The following is a 9,447-nucleotide window of genomic DNA, read 5'->3' as shown; positions in this document are numbered from 1 at the left end:
GACATTGAAATTATTTGAGATTGAGATTTTGCGTAAACTCAGGTCTTTATTTGAAATTAATGACTTCGACTTATTTGGAAAAGTTGGGTCGTTACACCTTGTATTGGTGTTTCCTTCCCAATTAAAATTGATTTTCACTTGTTGGACCTTTTAGATATTTTGAACCCATAAGTGGGGGATTGTTAGTGATATATAATTAAATTTACTTTTAATCACTAGCTTAAGATTTTGGGTGGTGGTTTAATTAATAGCATCAGCTTTCTAAAAAATTTCTTCAAGGCAGGTTTCCAAGAAGCGAATTGAGTTAGGAACATTCATTAGGTAGAGCATTTGCTCTTCAACCTTTACCAATCGGTCCACATGGGCCTCGCCCGACTATTTTGTTATGGACATGTTTACATTTTAACCGTTAATAAGCCAACTTAGGCTATCACACCCCACCATGAGAACCTACTTGCGTGGCTCGAGATATGGCGTGAAGCCAATCGATAGCACCCACGTCAAGAACGACACCATTTAACCCTTAGCCTGAACCTTTAAACTCTAAACAACAGCGGAAACATAACACATAAATTTTACTAAAACCAATTGGGCTAAACCTTTTTCATTTAACAACCTTAGACAAGTTTTACATAGAAAAAACGTAATCTTATTTATCTAGAACAAAACCTTATTAAACCTTCCCAAAAGCCTAAGTCTGATAGCACAAAAGACTAATTTATCATTAGTACAAAATAACAGGACACATATGATAACAAAATGAAATCCTTTAGTAGACAGGTAGTAGCAAGTTAGGCTTAGAGGACACGATCTCTACCTAGAAAGTGGGAAAACATTTTGAATATTATGCATTTTGAAGAGTAAACAATATGCTTGAATAAATACCTTTAAACAATAACACCCTTGAAAGACTTTTCATAACATAACTTAAACATTTTATCATAAATCCGTCATAAATCATGACTTAAGAACATGCTTGAAATCACTTTAAATAAAACATTTTCCACTCATAGATACAAGCTCAAATCCTTGGTTTATAAATTTGTATGATTTTCTCATGTCCTGAAATAATGGTAAAATAGTACAAATAATTATCTTTTGCCAATAAAATATCAAAAGTATACTTAAAAAACACAAAAAATTACCAAAAATAGCTCAACACGCAATATAACACTGCCTGGCACGAATGGGTGGGTAGTAGGGCCTTGGTTGGGCGCTGGCTACTGTGTGTGAATCTCACAAGAGGCTTTTCACGCGTTTGCTTGGGCATGCCCGCGTGCTAACCTCACACACAAGCACATTGTGAACCTCACATGGTTGCTTGCTTGGCATTTCGTGTAGCCCTCCTCGTGTGCATTCTTGGCTAGTGCATTTCTTGTGTCACAATCGCGAGCTTTCAAACACGAGAGGAGCGATTATGATGCACTTGTTTTACGTAGACAACAAGTTAGCTGATCAAAATCCAGAAACCACGGACAAACACGTGATACGATGTAGCCTCTCTTCACGTTCTTAAGAAAATGTTTTATAAAACGTGAGGAGAAAGAAATTCAATGAAAATATCGTTAAAGCAAGAAATTCAATGTATCCTTTTGGCCTTTGAATACCGATAATCATCTCATTTGCACAAAAGTTAGCGATTCCATGCACACAAGGCCTTTGTCGTTATTCTTCCATTGCCTCGTAGTTGTGCTTAGGCTGGAAATTGTTGTGAACCTTCTAGATCTAAAAGGGCATAGTTTCTTATTCTACTACCTGTTTACTTTTAATTAAACATCAAAATCAATTCTTATGTTTGAGTTGGATTGTATCATGCTCTTCCTTCTCAGTTGTTTCTATCGTGATGGTGGGTAGTGGTTGTTAAGACAACCATTAGGCTAATTTGGGTTTCAGGCTTACTTTTCCCATTTTACGTGTAAAATGGCTCAAGCTCACTAATGAAAGATATTTGTTGGCTAGCTAGTGTTTTTATCCTCGATTTCCTTCTTCCCCTAATACATTATGTTATGGAATTTGTTAGATACCTAGATTAGTATAGGGTTGGGGTATAAGGGTAATTAGATATTTAGGAAGTTACTAGTAGTTATTGTGTAAGTGTGGTTACTAGTAGTTATTATGTTATTATAAATGTTATTATAAATGGAGGGAGGGTAAGTTGGGAGAATTTTGGGGAGTGATATAAGGCTTGGGTGAGAGTACTCAAGAGGGAGGGTTCCAAGTGCTTTATACTTGGTTTTATTTTGTATTTTCTTATAGTTACATTATAATAAATTCAGATCTTGTTCTTGTTAGGAAGTATATGTCTCCAATATTATTTAAATACAGTAGAAGAATTAAAAAGGGTAATATTGACCCACACGAGAATATAGGAGAGATTATAGGAGGAGAAAATATCGGAGGAGATCTTTCCCATTAGTTTGTTAGTAAAGCAAAATAAAAGGGAGGAAAGAGGAGGGAGAAAGGGGACAAAAGATTCCAAAGAAGTAGAGGTTGCCGTCTTTCGTGCTCGGGAGAAAGTAGAGGGTCCAAGTCAAGTTCTTTTTTATTGTTTGTTTTGGTCATTTTCATGGTTGCGGTTTGTTCTTAGTTTTTCTTGTTCTTTGTTGTGATCCTCACTGGAGTGTGCCTTTAGGAAGTAGATGTGAGTGATTTTTTATTCTCTATACTGTAATTCGTTGAGGTAATTCAATAAAGTAAGATACACTTGCCGTATATTTACAGTATCTTAACAAATTGGTATCAGAGCATTTTAACTTGGGAGAACGATAGAGCATCACAAAAACGGATCGAAGAGAAGTTGGAGACCTCTGATAAGGAAATCTCGGGGATACAAGTGGAGTTACACAAGTTGCTGGCAATTGAATAAAACTTGTTATCCTTGCCAGAAAGCATCAAAAGACTGGTCATCTAGTTGGAAAAACAAGAACGGTTGCTAAATGCATCGAAGGAATAGCAGAAGGATAATTCAAAAATCTTCGGAAGAATGGAAGGATCGTCGAGCAAAGGACCAACGATTGAGAGTATCATCAAAGGTGGAGGTAAGACATTGAAGGAAATCAAGGTAGAAGGTAAAACAAACAACTTTAAAAGGGATGAAAACTCGAGCGATCATAGCAAATTCAAGAAGGTTGAAATGCCTGTGTTCAGTGGCACTGATCTGGATTGTGTTTATTTAGAACGGATTGGAATCTTCAGGTCCATAAATCGATGGATTCCAAGAAGTTGCTAAATCCATAGAAGAATCGAGGAAAACGCGATTGCAACGGTTATACAACGAAGGTGAAGAGGATGGCAAAGAGTGACCAAGAAGAAACTATAGAGGAAGGTCGACGAGGATTACCTGTGAGGCTCGAAATGAAGACGCGAGTGGAGAAAAATTTGTTGCTCAAAGAAACACAAAATGGCTGGTTGCAATGGAGAAAGAAGAAGCCGACAGTTACCGGTCTACAGAGGCTCGAGAAGGTGGTCTGGAATAGGGGTGAATCACGTGACGAGGAAGAAGTTGCTGCACACATGATGGTGACAATGACATGGTAGAAATTGGTAGGAAAGAGGATTAGGACAAAAGTAACAATCTTGGGTTTTACTATTTCAAGTGGGGTTCAACTTACTCTAAATGAGCTTATTCTAAATAAAACATTGGGGGCACATCATTTTGTAGATGAAGTGGGTGGAGAGTTCCAAAAATAGGAGGGAAGAAAAACGTGTATGTAGGTGGGTCCTAGGAATGAAACCGGCGGCAATATGATTTTGGTCTTGACGCAACACTTTGATTATGGCCGAGCCCACTAGAGATGAAGAGTTTGATAATTAAACACTTGTTGGTGATATGCAAAGGGTTAACTAAGACAATGTGTTTTGGAAAAGGAAAATTCAAGTACATTGGTCTTCTTTGTGGGCTGAAGTCAATGGACCTTATTGGAATCAAGAGTTTTTCAAAGCCGAAGGGGAGGATTTCTTTTTCAACATTGAAGAGCAGAATGCTGGGGATTGTTTGCAATTAAAAAGAGAAAAAAAGAGAAAGGGGCCTTGATCATGTTTGTAAGCACACCTTGAGGACAAGGTGTTTTGAAGGATCGGGTAATGTTAGATACTTAGATTATTATAAGGTTAGGGGTATAAGGGTAATTAGATATTTAGAAAGTTACTAGTAGTTATTATGTAAGTGTGGTTACATCTTATTATAAATGGAGGGAGGGTAAGTGAGGGGAGAATTCTGGGGAGTGATCTAGGGCTTGGGTGAGAGTACTCAAGAGGGAGATTCCAAGTGCCTCATACTTGGTTTTATCTTGTATTTTCTTATACTTCATTATAATAAATTAAGATCTTGTTCTTGTTAGGAAATATCCTAATAGAATTCCTCTAGAAGGTCTCATGTTAGCGAATGATAATCTGCGTTAAGTGTGTATTTGTAGGAGTTCTTCTCCCGGGCATCTATGGTTGATATTCTTTACCTTTCAATATATCAAAGCCAAGGATTCTTTTGCATTTCTCTATGCTTTTTCTTTACCCATTTATGCTTTTTTCAGTTATATTTGAGAGTAGTATTTCATTTCTTTCATGTGAAATGTTGAACTTCAGTAGTGTGGAGAGTGGAACGTAATATCTTACCTTTTATATTAGTAAACTTGATTTTAAGCAATGTGTTTTTGAAGATTTTATGTTGTAGAATGTTTTTTGTTCTTCACGCTACTGTTCTTAACTTTATTTTCTCCTGTTAATGTTCTCAATGATTATCGAGCATATGCATTACCATGTGGCTTCAAGCGTGTCAGTGTGCTCTTGCTCATAATTTTTACTATATCTTGTTACTAAAATTGCAAGTTAATTGCAAATTACTCAGAGCTTGGATTTTCTCCTCCAGTTGGTTAAAGGAAAGCTACCGGGAAGGTAGATTTGTTGGTAAGTTCGAATGGCTTGCTAGTATCAAAGCGTAATGTATTTTCTTCCACTTATGTTTTTCATCCTACCTAATTTTTGTGATTGATTAATTCCTTATTGATCTGTAGACGAGTTGCCTTACATACTAAATGATGATGACTACATATCGAAGTATCGAGCCAGCCTAAAAGCTACAGTTCTCAGGGCAAAAGCATGTCCTGGAGCTTTATTTGAAGGGTATAATGTTTGCATATCAGCTCACGCTCAACCACCACCTAAAACTCTATCCTTGATACTCAAGTCAGCCGGTGGAAATGTAAGTTCTCTGTTATTGTACAAATCTCGAGTACTAGGTTTGGTTCTCTATATTACATATACAACCACTATAATATGGCTATCCTCCCATCTAATGAAGATGTGAAGTTCTCAACAAACAAGCATGTATATGAATTCTAGACATGGGTCAATAAATCATAGACATGGTGACGTGCCATTTTTTTCTAAAAAAATATAGGATAGCGCTAGAACACAGTTTTAATATATATAATTTAAAAAGTATGTATCATATTTATATAGAAATTCAAAGTCAATAAGTTTATGTATTTATATGCTTAAAAATAAGCTTGTCCTTCACTCAAAACTTATTCAAGCCAAGAGTTTAATATGTGTGTGTGACCAATCTTGAACTTTATTACATTGGAATACTTGTTGTCTAACACATCTACTGTACTAACTAGTGTTCAACACGTGTTCTCCGAGTGTTCCATACTTATTGTTTATTGATACACTAGCCAAACTTGAGTGTATGTGCTTCTTAAGTCTTTAATATTTATGTTTGTTTTGATCCTAGGAATTGAGCATGTAATGTAAAAAGTCTATGCACAAGGGGTCATATATGGCCATCTCCGTGTTTCTTTAATTATCAAATTTGTTCAAGTTTTTAATTGTCTCTATATCGAAATCTGGAGTTATTTTTTGTGATTTGGTGTACAAATACATACATCCATGTTTCTAATTATGATTAGATTGTTTTCTTGTCGCAACATTTTATTGTTTAGCTTGTCTTTGATCTTGAACTTACTAAAATAACATATTTTCAAAATTAATTACTGTAATAGTTAAACAAAAGATTCTTTCCCTTAGAACTTTTAAAGTTTGTCTAGTTACATCTTAAACCTTTCAATTGTTTAATAGGTCTTTCAATTTTATGTTTTAAGTGTCTATAAATTTTGATTTTTTTTTATTTAATAGATATAAATCTGACGAAATGAATAAAGTAGATTTGTAAGTTTAAAATAGTTTAAAAGTTGAGAAATTAAATTTGTAGTTGAAAAAGTTGGAGTAAATAGTTTGTGTTAAGTCGGGTTGTGATATTTTATTTATTTATTTTAATAATAGAAGAGAGGGAGACGAAAACTGCTAACTGAAGGGAGAAGAAGCGGTGGCTGACTTTGTATATTTCTCCTTTCTTTTCAAATTGAGAAAATTTCTTTGCAATTCACTTTGAAAAGGAAATGAATATTTCTCCCTCAGACTTATCTCTCTCTTCTTTTCAATTTATTTTCAATTTTTCTGTGTGCTTCTCACAGTGTATCATAATCTCTCTTTCATTTTGATCTTCATCTCCATTTCAAATATCTCCCACACAAAGAACAAATAAATGAGTAAAGTAACTGAGAGAGCATTTTGTTTTTCCCTTCATATGGTTGGTTACTTTTTGTCAATTAAATGAAAAGTGAAGAATAAGATAAGATTTTCTTTACCCATTTGCCATCATCATCAAAGCTATTTACCTCATTTTTGTTCACACACACACAACTTCATTTTGTTGGATTACACTCATTTGAGAAAATAGCAAAATTTTATTAGAAGAATAGCAAACATGAGCATTTCACGTGTTTTGAATTTTCATTAACCCTAAAATCCCCTCGCCTGCTTTTTAGTTAAACTGTAACTAATTTTGAAATATGCAAAATTTTAGCATAAATATTGATTTTCTCCTACATTATCTTAACACACTTTTTTTTCTCCAAATATTGGATTTGTATCAAATCTTTATTTTCAAATTTTACTTTATCCAAATTTTCATTTTTCAAAATTTCATCGTTATTCTACTTTTATTTTTTTATTTCATATATATATTTATAATATTTAATCTTATTTTTTCTCTTTTCCTATTCATCTTCTTCCTTTCTCTTCCTCTTCAACCTACGGCCACACCACCATCTCTCTTTTCTTCCTTCTCTTTTCCTTCTCCAATCAACTTCACCACCGTCTTCCACCTACACCGAACGTCAAGCAAATTTTGTCCTATCGTCGCATCACCGTTAGCCCGAGTCACTCCGGTTCCGTCACGCCATGTATGTTTAGATCTGAATTGTTTGGTTATTTGTTGCACCGATCCGTCTCCGTTAGAATTTGGTTCTCCACAACTTGGGTAAGTTATGGAATTTACATATAGAGTGAATTGAATGGATTAAATTGTTTGTGGAAGTGATTGATTTCTCTTCAATTATGTTTAGGTCGGTTCGTTGCACTTTAGTTTGAAAAAGAAGCTTAAGTAAGGTTATAAGGTAAGGAATTCTCTACTACTGGACTTGCCTATAGTTTTGAATTGTGCTGTCTGTATAGTTACCTCCGATTGAGTAAAGATGTTGAAACGATATATATATGTATGGATGTAGACTTGGTGTTGAATGTATGCTGTGAATGACTGAAAAAAAAAAATATACATGGATTGATGTAGACTTGATGTTGAATGCATATTGTGATTGTCTGGGAATACATATATATATGTATGGATGTAGACAGGACGACAATTGTAGATTGTGTTTGTATGGAATGTGGATGTGAACTTGTGATTGTCGTTTAGATTGGGTGTAGGTTATACTAAAGTATGGTTGCGTACTGATGAATTGAGGGGTGTTATGACTATATAGTTTGATTGACTGATGTATTGATTATGTTACTGGTGGACATTGGGCTAAAGTGAGATAGGTTGACTATTAGGGTGTTAAGTGAAAGGATTATATGTTGAAGTAGCTGGATTGTACTATGAATTAGTGTTAAGATGTTTAGAATGGATTGAGGGGAAAATTGTTAGATTTCTATTGGGTAGTTACCTTGCAGGTGTCCTACGGGATCACCACCTGATATGTTCATCCTTCGATAGCACTAGACTGATATGTGCATCCTTCGGGAGCATTAGACTAATATGTGTTTCTGCGAAACACTAGACTGATTTATGCGTCCTTTGAGGCGTTAGACTGATTATGTGTATCCTATGGGATCACAAGACTGTGACTGTGCAGGGTACCCCAATAGGAAGTTAACAGTTTCTTTTTCCCCTAACGGGACCAATAGCGGGTCTCTTATTGGGTATGTTTATACTCATCCTTTCATGTTTAACTATTTCAGGCAAAGGTAACAAATGAGGTAGACCGACGAGGGACAAGAAGGAGACGTGATTGCCATAAGGGAAGGTCCTTCAAATGCTTCCGCTTTATGTTTCTTGTTTTTCCTTTGTACATGAGGTTGTTTAAAAATTTTGTGATGGAACTGAGTTTACAAACTGTTGTTTTGTGAATAGTACTTTTAAAGTTTTGGTTATTTGAAATAGGGCCCAAACTTAAGTTTGTTTTCTTTGATCGTATGATTTCAAGTGAATTTTACTATATTTTGTGTCAATCAAGGTCTCTTTGTCAAAATTAATGACTTCAACTTAGTTAGAAAAGTTGGGTCGTTACAACAAATTTTAAGTATTAATGTAAGAATTATGTACTTCATTATAAAGGTCGATAGCTTACAAATATTAACACGATCGTGTACCGATAACAAGACGATTGTTTACACTATTCAATACGATCACCAATATCATATGATCGTGTACCCATGTCAACACGATAATTTATTTTAATCAATATTATCATTTACCGTTCTTAAATGTTCGTTTATCACGGTTAATAGGATCGTTTAATGTATATTATTTCATTGCACGATCGTTTACTTATTCTTGCATTGTGTTTAGTATTATCATTTTGTACATTTTATTCTTTTATTCAGTAATAAATGTATATCTATGTCTATCTATTTCTTTCTATCACAATTAAATACTTAATTTTATTTTATTTATTTTTTTTACAGATTATAATGTCTTTTCCTATTGTTGTTTTTTACGGAGGTCAATGGAATGGATGTAATATTTATGAGAATTACTTAGTTGCTGAAATTTTGGTAGGTGTCCGAGTCAGCTTTAATTCTCTAGTTGATTTAATATGTGAACAGATTCAATTGGATGGATAAGTAGAATTATCTGTTTTACTTGATTTTGGTAAAAGCAAGGTCCAACTGTGGTGCCAGTAAAGAAAGACAATGATGTGGCTTGGTATTTATCTTTTGCTAAAGATGCAACTAATATACATCCATTAGTTGCTCATGTAACTGTTGATTTTTTTTAGAAGGTCTTCTTCTTCTTAGAGAACTACCTGTAGCTACCATGCTTAGTTCAATTAGAGATGTATTGCAAAAGTGGTTTGATGAAAGAAGTAAAGCTACTTTTACAATGAA

General features: G+C 34.5%; 1 long non-coding RNA gene across 1 annotated transcript; it reads left to right on the top strand.

Moving 5' to 3' along the window:
• Positions 1-7,115: 7,115 nt before the first annotated feature.
• On the top strand, positions 7,116-8,526 carry LOC116405610. The gene is made up of 3 exons (XR_004218713.1): positions 7,116-7,318; positions 7,404-7,454; positions 8,299-8,526. It is a non-coding gene; the product is annotated as an uncharacterized LOC116405610 (long non-coding RNA).
• Positions 8,527-9,447: the final 921 nt, after the last annotated feature.

The sequence above is a fragment of the Cucumis sativus genome, unplaced genomic scaffold (assembly GCF_000004075.3).
Source record: "Cucumis sativus cultivar 9930 unplaced genomic scaffold, Cucumber_9930_V3 scaffold124, whole genome shotgun sequence".
NCBI lineage: Eukaryota > Viridiplantae > Streptophyta > Magnoliopsida > Cucurbitales > Cucurbitaceae > Cucumis > Cucumis sativus.
This window is presented reverse-complemented; position numbering and strand designations above follow the sequence as displayed.